The sequence below is a fragment of the Tursiops truncatus genome, chromosome 10 (genome assembly GCF_011762595.2).
Source record: "Tursiops truncatus isolate mTurTru1 chromosome 10, mTurTru1.mat.Y, whole genome shotgun sequence".
NCBI lineage: Eukaryota > Metazoa > Chordata > Mammalia > Artiodactyla > Delphinidae > Tursiops > Tursiops truncatus.
In genome coordinates, this window is record NC_047043.1 from 100,347,999 (window position 1) to 100,357,184 (window position 9,186).

The 9,186-nt window shown below is 43.5% G+C and overlaps 1 long non-coding RNA gene across 1 annotated transcript; it reads right to left on the minus strand.

The window, feature by feature from the left end:
* Positions 1-208: 208 nt before the first annotated feature.
* Positions 209-8,662, minus strand: LOC141275708 (uncharacterized). The gene is made up of 3 exons (XR_012323935.1): positions 8,395-8,662; positions 2,156-2,257; positions 209-365 (listed from the first exon to the last, which is right to left on the minus strand). It is a non-coding gene; the product is annotated as an uncharacterized lncRNA (long non-coding RNA).
* Between the last annotated feature and the right edge of the window lie 524 nt (positions 8,663-9,186).

A 9,186-nucleotide genomic window follows, 5' to 3' on the forward strand; every position in this document is an offset into this window, starting at 1 on the left:
CCCCTCCACCCCTTGATGCTGAAAACCTGGCCTCTGTGCACCGGTGCCGAATCGAATCTCAGAGACAGTTTGGGGTGAAGTTGAAAAGAAGAGCTTTATTGCTTTCCCAGGCAAAGGGGGACACAGCAGACTCCTGCCCTTGAAAACTGTGTCGTCTCCTCCCAGGAGGATTTGGTGAGGAGGTTTATAGCAATGGTTCAAGGGTGGGGTTGCTGATAAGGATTACAGTGTGTGCGGGACCTGTAGTCCTTTAATCTGGTCTCCGTGGTCTCTTGATGAGCTTCTCTGGTTCCTTTAATCTGACCTCAGGTGGTCTTCTCTGGAATGAAGAGTGCTGACGTCTTCCATCTGTAGGAGTTTTAGTTCTGTAAAGAGCTCAAATATGTTGTTGTGTGTATCTCTTGAGGGGAACCAGGACCCCGCCCCAAGGCTGCACTGTTGTTTCTTGGCGTCTCTGCATCCCCTCCGTGCCCTGATTGGCAACTGTTTGAACTGCCCTTTGGAACTCAGGGAAGGTCGTACAGGCTGCACAGAGAGGCTCCTTGCCCAGGAGGAGCCCCGCAGGGTCCTGCTCGGTTTCATCCTTGCCTTCTGTAGCTGCTGTGCCTGCTTTTGATATCCAAGTTCATGCTGCTTTTGCGTCCTAGTGATGTGAGCCCCTGTCTTACTTCCCCAGGCAGAGTAATGGGCCCCGGATGTGGCCCTGGGTCGTTTCCAGGTAGGCCAGCACCTTCCAGGCACACGGCAGGCCGCAAGGGCCTTAGTGGAATGAATTTACCTGGTATCGCTAGGTATCCCTGGAGCCCCAGCCTGATATCTTGCACATAAAACATGGACAAGCTAATGTTTGTTTTATTGGATTCAGGACCCATAAATGTTTTCAGGCCGTGAACTTGGAGGAAAAGAGAAAAGTGGACCATTCACCTTGGTCAGTGGAGAATCCTTCACATCCCTACGTCCACAACAAACCCTCACTAAAAATAGTGGGCAGAAGGGGCCACCTTTTGGGGTTTTTTTTGTTGTTTTTGCGGTACGCGGGCCTCTCGCCGCTGTGGCCTCTCCCGCTGCGGAGCACAGGCTCCGGACGCGCAGGCTCAGCGACCATGGCTCACGAGCCCAGCCACTCCGCGGCACGCAGGATCCTCCCGGACCAGGGCACGAACCCGTGTCCCCTGCATCGGCAGGCGCACTCTCAACCACTGCACCACCAGGGAAGCCCAAGGGGCCACCCTTGACGTCTGGGTTTCGTTAGGCTGGCAAAGTGAGGTATTGATGGACGGACGCCCTGAGCGGATTCTTTGCTGAATGTTAAGGAACTGAACCCTGGGAGACCCCCTGTTGCTCACACCCTCCCCAGGGCCCCTTCGTGGGGAGGTTATTTCTCTTTAGACTCCAGTGATCTGAGGCATTATCTTTCTGCTTGGCTGTCTCAGCCTCCCGGAGCAGTAGGAAACTGCTTGTCCAGGAGAAGGCTGTTTGAGAATTCGCATGCACTTCTCTTCCCCGAGGCGAAACATTTGCAAGATCAGATGGATTCATTTTCCACAAATGAAATGACTCATTTTTGACCATTTTGCAAACGTAGGACTTTGCTCCTTGTGCCCGGGGAGCACGTGTCTGCTTTTCACTCCATTCCAGGGGAAGCTTACGAGGCCCAGACTTTGAATCTTTTAATGATTTATTTAGTGGGAAAGAGGAGAGGTTTGCAGAGTTTGGAGTTTGAAAAGAATGATGAGCTGCGCGGAGGCCCCAGAAGGAGTGCTGATACTGTATTTAAGATGCAAGGACTTTCTGCACGGTAAAGAGTTATTTTTCCTCTCCCTGGCTCTCATCAACCCCTTGAAATGAACTCATATTCACCGGTGGGAATTAAGTATCATTTAACGAGTGTTCACCATGGGTCGGGGCCTCACCTCATCTGTGCCAGCCCCACCCCTGCATGCGAATTATTAGCCGCATTTTTTCAGCTCTGGGAAATGGAGGCTGAGAAATACTAACCAGCTTCCCTGGGAGCCAGGACGTGGAACACCAAACCTTTCCAAGTCAGAATTCCTGGTGTCCTTGTTGAAAATGCAGATTTCCAGGCCCGTCCTTACCGTGATTGAACGCAGCTGGCAATGTTTGCTGTGCTGGGTGAACAGAGCTGACCGCTCACCTCCAGGATGGACTGGGAGCTGGTTCCAAATCAGAGAGAAGGGCTGGGGGCCTTGTCCGGCAGGGTGTCCAGAGAGCCTGGACGAGAGGCTGAGCAGGTGGCCTAGGACGTGAGCAAAATCTTGCTTAGCACCATGGAATGGAAGGAGCAGAGGCACTGGATTTAGACAACTCTGAATCCAAATCCTTTCTCCTCATCTTTCCCTCGTGTCACCAGGGATCAGACGCTGAACTCTCCAGGCCTCAAATTTCAGTCATTCAGCAGTCTTTATTAAACATATACTGGGGGCTTCCCTGGTGGCGCAGTGGTTGGGAGTCCTCCTGCCAACGCAGGGGACACGGGTTCGAGCCCTGGTCTGGGAAGATCCCACATGCCGTGGAGCAACTAGGCCCATGTGCCACAACTACTGAGCCTGCGCTCTAGAGCCCGCGAGCCACAAATACTGAGCCCACGTGCCACAACTACTGAAGCCCGTGCGCCTAGAGCCTGTGCTCCGCAGCAAGGAGAACTACCACAATGAGAAGGCCACGCACCGCAACGAAGAGTAGCCCCCGCTCGCCACAACTAGAGAAAGCCCGCACTCAGCAACGAAGACCCAGCACAGCCAAAAATAAAATAAGTCAATAAAATAAATAAGTATATTAAAAAAAAAAATAAACACCTTCTGTATGCTAACCCCTAAGGGCATGAAGACCAGTGAGATACAGTGAATGAAATGGGAGCAAAGATCTCACCCACAGCCAGTGGGCCTGTCAGAAGAGGCTGTTGGTGGAACAGTGTGTGACAGGAAGTACCATTCAGTTCACTTCTACCTTCTTCTCTCCTTTCTCCTCCCTCCACCAGTCTCTGGAGACTCACCTCCTTGGAATCCAGAGGGAGGATTGGAGGCAAGCCGTTCCCAGCTTGGGGAACATCCACGTGGCTGTCTTCCATCCTCACTTCCCTCCCCCCACCCCGAGATTTCTTGTCTCTCAGGGCCAGTTTCTTACTTTGCATCTCCTTGGCTCTGTGCTGCATCCTGAGCCGTTTCCTCAGGATGGCCTTTCAGTTCACTAATACTCCCTTCAGCTGTGTCTATCTGCTGTGGGGCCCATCCCTGGGGGGCTGAGGCTCTTGGGTGGGGTGCATATGTGTTCAGCCTGATTCTGGAGGTACCATTGCGCCTCTCTTTACAACAGGAAATAGAAAGATCTTACAGGAACCAGATTCAGGTCACTGGGCGAAGAACCCATCTGGCTGGATATTTTATTTTGTTTTTATTTTAATTTTTATTTATTTTTGGACCACCCCACACAGCTTGTGGGATATTAGTTCCCCGATCAGAGATTGAACCCGAGCCTCGTGAGTGTGGAGTCCTAACCACTGGACCGCCCGGGAATTCCCTCTGGCTGGATGTTTTAGAAAAATCCTCCGGTGACCGTCTAGGAGATGGGCCAGAGATGTTTGGGGGGTATCACGGCAATGCCAGCCTCATAGAGTGAGTTGGAAATGTTCTCTCTCCTGAATTTTTTTAGATGAGTTTGAGAAGGCTTGGAGTAAGTTCTTCTTAAACTATTTGGTAGAATTCACCAGTGAAGCCATCAATCAGGTCCACAGCTTTTTTTTGTCCAGAGTTTTTGATTACTGATCTAGTCACCTTACTACTTGTGAGTCTATTCAGATTTTCTATTTCTTTGTGACTCGGTCTAGGCAGGTTTTGTATTTCTAGGAATTTGTCGTTTTATCCAGGTTATCCAATTCATTAGAGTACAATTGTTCATAATCCTTTTTATTTCTCCACAGTTAGTGGTAATGCCTCCGCGTTCACTTCTATTTTAATAATTTGTCTCCCTTTTTTTCTTAGTCAGTCTAGTTAACAGTCTGCCAACTTTGCTAATCTTTCCAAAGCACCAACTTTGGGTTTTGTTGATTTTCTCTATTGCTTTCCTATTCTCTATTTTATCTCTGCTCTAATCTTTATTGTCAGCTTCCTTCTGCTAGCTTTGGGTTTAATTTGTTCTTTTTTTTTTAGTTCCCCAAGTTGTATAAAGTTAGGTTATTGATTTGTGATCTTGTTTTTTAGTGTAAACATTTATAACTATAAATTACCCTCTTAGCACTGCTAAGTTTGGTATGTCCTGTTTCATTTGCCCTCATCTCTAAGTATTTTCTCATTTCCCTTGTGATTTATTCTTTGGTACAAGGTTCTTTTGAGTGTGTTGTGTAATTTCCACAAATTTGTGAATTTCCCACTTTTCCTCTGTTACTGATTTCTAACTTCATCCCACTGTGGTTGGAGAAGATACCTTGTATGATATCTATCTTTGAAAATCTACTAAGACATAAATTGTACTCTAACACGTGGTCTGTCCTGGAGAAGGCCCCATGTGTACTTGTGTGCTGTGTTGGTGGGTAAGGTCACGTGTGTCTTAGATCTGGTTGGTTCATTATGTTGTTCAAGTCCTCTGCTTCCTCACTTATCCTCTGTGTGGTTGTTCCATCCATCCCTGAGAGTGGGGTATTGAAGGCTCCAACTCTTATGTAGAACCGACTATTTCTCCCTCAGTTATGCCCATTTTCGCTTCATGTATCTTGATGATCCGTCATTAGGGGTGAAAAAATATATACACTACATTTGGTAGTGTATATATGTCCATGCCACTCTCTCACTTCGTTCCAGCTTACCCTTCCCCGTCCCCGTGTCCTCAAGTCCATTCTCTACGTCTGCGTCTTTATTCCTGTGCTGCCCCTAGGTTCTTCAGAACCTTTTTCTTTTTTTTTTTAGATTCCATATATATGTGTTAGCATACGGTATTTGTTTTTCTCTTTCTGACTTACTTCACTCTGTATGACAGACTCTATGTCCATCCACCTCACTACAAATAACTGAATTTCATTTCTTTTTATGGCTGAGTAATATTCCAATGTATATATGTGCCACATCTTCTTTATCTGTTCATCTGTCGATGGACACTTAGGTTGCTTCCATGTCCTGGCTTTTGTAAATAGTGCTGCAATGAACATTGTGGTACATGACTCTTTTTTGAATTACGGTTTTTTCAGGGTACATGCCCAGTAGTGGGATTTCTGGGTCATATGGTAGCTCTATTTTTGGTTTTTTAAGGAATCTCTATACTGTTCTCCATAGTAGCTGTATCAATTTACATTCCCACCAACAGTGCAAGAGGGTTCCCTTTTCTCCACACCCTCTCCAGCATTTATTGTTTGTAGATTTTTGGATGATGGCCATTCTGACTGGTGTGAGATGATACCTCATTGTAGTTTTTTTTTTTTTTTTTGCGGTACGCGGGCCTCTCACTGTTGTGGGCTCTCCCATTGCGGAGCACAGGCTCCGGATGCACAGGCTCAGTGGCCATGGCTCACGGGCCCAGCCGCTCCACGGCATGTGGGATCTTCCCGGACCAGGGCACGAACCCGTGTCCCGTGCATCGGCAGGTAGACTCCCAACCACTGCGCCACCAGGGAAGCCCTCATTGTAGTTTTGATTTGCATTTCTCTAATGATTAGTGGTGTTGAGCCTCCTTTCATGTGGTTGTTGGCAATCTGTATATCTTCTTTGGAGAAATATCTATTTAGGTCTTCCACCCATTTTTGGATTTGGTTGTTTATTTTTCTTATATTGAGCTGCTTGTATATTTTTGAGATTAATCCTTTGTCAATTGCTTCATTTGCAAATATTTTCTCCCATTCTGAGGGTTGTCTTTTTATCTTGTTTATGGTTTCCTTTGCTGTGCAGAAGCTTTTAAGTTTCATTAGGTCCCATTTGTTTATTTTTGTTTTTACTTCCATTTCTCTAGGAGGTGGGTCAAAAAGGATCTTGCTGTGATTTATGTCCTAGAGTGTTCTGCCTATGCTTTCCTCTAAGAGTTTTATAGTGTCTGGCCTTACATTTAGGTCTTTAATCCATTTTGAGTTCATTTTTGTATATGGTGTTAGGGAGTGTTCTAATTTCATTCTTTTACATGTAGCTGTCCAGTTTTCCCAGCACCACTTATTGAAGAGGCTGTCTTTCCTCCATTGTATATCCTTGCCCCCTTTGTCATAGATTAGTTGACCATAGGTGCATGGGTTTATCTCTGGGCTTTCTATCCTGTTCCATTGATCTGTATATCTGTTTTTGAGCCAGTACCATACTGTCTTGATTACTGTAGCTTTGCAGTATAATCTGAAGTCAGGGCATGTGATTCCTCCAGCTCCGTTTTTTTCCCTCAAGACTGCTTTGGCTCTTCAGGGTCTTTTGTGTTTCCATACAAGTTGTGAAATTTTTTGTTCTAGTTCTGTGAAAAATGACATTGGTAGTTTGATAGGGATTGCATTGACTCTGTAGATTGCTTTGGGTAGTAGAGTTATTTTCACAATGTTGATTCTTCCAATCCAAGAACATGGTATATCTCTCCATCTCTTGGTATCATCTTTAATTTCTTTCATCAATGTCTTATAGTTTTCTGCATACAGGTCTTTTGTCTCATTAGGTAGGTTTATTACTAGGTATTTTATCCGTTTTGTTGCAGTGGTAAATGGGAGTGTTTCCTTAATTTCTCTTTCAGATTTTTCATCATTAGTGTATAGGAATGCAAGAGATTTCTGTGCATTAATTTTGTATCCTGCTGCTTTCCCAAATTCATTGATTAGCTCTAGTAGTTTTCTGGTAGCATCTTTAGGATTCTCTATGTATAATATCATGTCATCTGCAAACAGTGACAGTTTTACTTCTTCTTTTCCAAATTGGGTTCCTTTTATTTCTTTTTCGTCTCTGATTGCTGTGGCTAAAACTTCCAAAACTATGTTGAATAAAAGCGGTGAGAGTGGGCAACCTTGTCTTGTTCCTGATCTTAGTGGAAATGGTTTCAGTTTTTCACCATTGAGAACGATGTTGGCTGTGGGTTTGCCATATATGGCCTTTATTATGTTGAGGTAAGTTCCCTCTATGCCTACTTTCTGGAGAGTTTTTATCATAAATGGCTATTGAATTTTGTCAGAAGCTTTTTCTGCATCTATTGAGATGATCATATGGTTTTCATACTTCAGTTTGTTAATATGGTGTATCACATTGATTGATTTGTATATATTGAAGAATCCTTGCTTTTCTGGGATAAACCCCGCTTGATCACGGTGTAGGATCCTACGTTTTTATCCTGTCTGCCAATCAGTCTTTTGTTTGGAGAATATAATCCATTTACATTTAAAGTAATTACTAATAAGGAAAGACTTATTTCTTTTATTTTGCTGTTTGTTTTCTATACACTTTATGGCTTTTTTGTCCCTCATTTCCTACATGGCCATCTTCTTTTGCTCTTAACGGATTTTTTGTAGTGAACGATTTTAATGTCCTTCTCATTTCCTTTTGTGTATATTCTATGGCTCTTTTCTTTCTGGTTACCATGGGATTACATTTAACATCCCAAAGTTATGGCATTATAACTCTAATGCCAAGTTATACCAGCTTAACTTCAATAACATACAAAAATTCTGCTCCTATACAGCTCTGACCCCACCCCCTTTCAGTTACTGATGTCACAGAATTACATCTTCATGCATTTTGTGTCCAAAAACGACTTATAATTGGGTTTTTAATTACATTAATCTCTTAAATCAGGTAGAAAATAAAAAGTGGAGCTACAAACTGATGTTACAGTAGTACCAGCTTTTTAATCATCTGTGTATTTATTTTTTCACAAGGCTTTGAGTTACTGTCCAGCATCCTTCATTTCAACCTGAAGGACGCGCCTCGTTGCAGGCAGGTCTGGTGCTAAAGAAGTCTCTCAGCTTTGGTTTATCTGGGAAGGTCTTAATTCCTCCCTCATTTTTGAAGGACAGTTTTGCCAGATACAGGATTCTTGGTTGACAGCTTTTTTTCCTTCAGCACTTTGAATACATCAAGCCCACGCCGTCTGGCCTCCAAGGTTTCTGATGAGAAATCTCCTGATCTTACTGGAGAAAATCAGATGAAAGCTATTTTCCCCTCAGCTCTATAGATGCTAACAATGTACCTTCACACCCAGGCCAGATCTCTACTCCTCTTCCATGCAGTTTCTTCATATGCATTACTTCCTGGAGCCGATAGTTCTTAGAATTGATAGTAAATGAATTCCCATTTAAATTCTATTCTCATTGTTTCCTCTGTGTGGGTTAGTTGGATTGTGAGCTCCACAAGGGAAGTTCTGGAATCACCCCTCAACATCCCAGGTTTTCAAATGCTATGTATTCGACATAATAACAAAAATAATAAAAATACTTACCTTACCATGTCTTATGCAACAGAATATTTTCCTGTAGTGTCGTGATGTCAGTTGAGTTGTAGTATTATTCTGAGACCAGAGTTTAAGGAAACAGAATTTAATATTTCAAGTGTCTATGTTATGAGGTCTTTAGAAGCCAAAAATTATTACAGATTTTCAAGCTAGAAATGAAAAGGCCACTGGATTATCCTACAGTTTTCATTTCGAATAAAGTAAATATCAATCTTGAATAACCCACATAAACAGAAAGCTCTTTGGGTCCTCTTTTTGTTTGTTTTTGTTTTGGTTTTTTTTTTTTGGTTGTTTGTTTGTTTGTTAAAGAGTAAAGGGGTCTTGAGACTGATTAGTGAGAAAACCACTGTGGTTTATCCCCAGCTGTGACTGGTCCGTTTCTTGCTCTGACCTCATAGGTGCCACTGTGATGTATTCACAGAAAACCTATAGAAGTCCCTGCTGGGCCCAGGTTTTGGGTCTTTATAGCCCAGGAAGCTGCCTTTGGTGACCTGATGGCATTGGACCCACAGTTGGCTTGTTTTTTGCTTTTTACCGCTGTTTTGTTTATTTTTTCTTTTTTCTCTACTCTTTTGTTTTTCTTTAGTTTCTTTGTTCTTTTTCTCATTTTATCTGAATTTTTTTTTTGTATTTTTAGTACAGTTAGAATTGTTGGTATAGTTAGTGTAGGTAGTATTATTATTAGCACAGTAAGTATAGTTAGCGTTGTTAGTTAATATTGTCACTTAGTGTAGTTAGCAGGTCACCATGGTGCAGGGCCTCACTGAGGCCTCCCTGCTG